The following is a 1,870-nucleotide window of genomic DNA, read 5'->3' as shown; positions in this document are numbered from 1 at the left end:
GGGTGAGGCGGCTTACACCTGTAATCCTAGCACTGTGGGAGGCTGAGGCAAGTGGATTGATTGCTTGAGCTCAGAAGTTCAAGACCAGCCTGAGCAGGAGCAAGACCCTTGTCTCTACTAAAAACAGAAAAACCATCTGGGCATCATAGTGGTTGCCTGTTGTCCCAGCTACTTGGGTGGCTGAGGAAAAAGAATTGCTCAAGCCCAAGAGTTTGAGATTGCCTGAGCTATGATGATGCCTCACCACTCTACCCAGGGCCACAGAGTGAGACTCAAGTCTCAAGAGTGAGACTCAGTCTGAAAAAAGAAAGAGAAAGAGAGAGAAAAAGAAAGAAGTAGATGAATACAGTAAGAAGGGCTAACATATCTGTAATTGTAATCACAGCAAGAGAGAAGACAGCGCATGGGGAGGAGGAAATATTTTAAAAGATAAAGGTTGAGCATTTTCCAAAACTGGTGAAAAATATCAAACCACAGATCTAAGAAGCTCTGAGAACTCTGATCAGGGCAATGGAAAGAAAAGCCCACTCAAGGACATCAAATCTCTGCAAAAAGCAATTTTCTATTTGCTTGAAAACCAAGGCAAAGAGAAAATCTTCTAGCAGCCAGAGGAAAAAAGACATCCCCTCTTAAAAGAGCAACAGTTAGACTAAAAGCTGGTTTCTCCCAGAAATAAGAGCAGTCAGAAATTAACACAATATTTAGAAAATTTTGAAAGAAAATGACTACAACCTAAAACCTCATACACAACACAAATATTTCAATAATGAAGGCAAAATAAAGGTATTTTTTAAAAACGGAGAAAATTAATCACCACAGCTCCACAGTAATACTTAAGAACCTTCTTAGACAAAAAGAAAACTCCCCGCCCCCCAAAAAGATGGAGATTCAAGCAAGAATGTAAAACAACAAATTGGTAAATAAGTAAATCTACGTGAATATTGACTTTACAGAATGGCATAATGGGAGCTAAGTATACAATTTTACATTTTTTAGTAGCTACAGTAAAAAAAAAGAAAAAGAAAAATTAATTTTAATAATATATTGAATTTAATTTAATATAGTCAAATTACCATGATTTCAACCCACAATAAATATATAAGAAATTACTAAGGAGATATTTTATCCTTTTTTTGGATTAAGTCTTAGAAAACTAGTATATAAATTTATAGCACATTTCAATTTGGACGTTGTATTTTCACTAAATTTACAGATAAAAGAATAGATTCCCATATTTAAATTGTTTCAAATATGCGTTAGAAGTGTCTTAATACTGAATTAAATACTAAAAATCTTTCCTTCAATATTTTTCTTCATTATTTGCACTCATACTGACAAAACTGGTTCATCTTTTTCAGAAGAATTAGTTTGACATTGAAGTAAAAGCCTATTGGTTTCAAAATTACATCCGTCTAAGTTAAGTAAATTCAATAACCTTGTGTCAACTCAGTATTATTAATATCACATCAAGGGGTATTATATAAATTGAAAAGCAATTCTAAATTTATCAACACAAAGTATTCTTCCAAATTTTCTCATAGTTTTTGCAGCCAGTGACAGTTATAATTAAAATCTTCTGCATATTGGTTCACTTGAGGAAAATGTGTCGAATCATTATTACTGATTTGTACATATTATAAAAAGCACTTTGAATATAAATTCTTGTACCTATCTCGCTAGGCCACAAATAAGCTTTTTTATTCTTGCCATTTCAAATTTAGATATTATTCACATGCAGTGCAAAACCAGTAAGAAAATGTAAGCCCCACTGACATTTTTATCTTTAATTATTGAATATTTGACCAATATTTGCTTTGTTTCAAAAAATTTTGAAATAACAGTCTATAGTTGTTTTTTTTTTTTTTTTTTT

Source organism: Otolemur garnettii, unplaced genomic scaffold (genome assembly GCF_000181295.1).
Source record: "Otolemur garnettii isolate 467f Iridium unplaced genomic scaffold, OtoGar3 scaffold00032, whole genome shotgun sequence".
Classification (NCBI taxonomy): Eukaryota; Metazoa; Chordata; class Mammalia; order Primates; family Galagidae; genus Otolemur; species Otolemur garnettii.
This window is presented reverse-complemented; position numbering follows the sequence as displayed.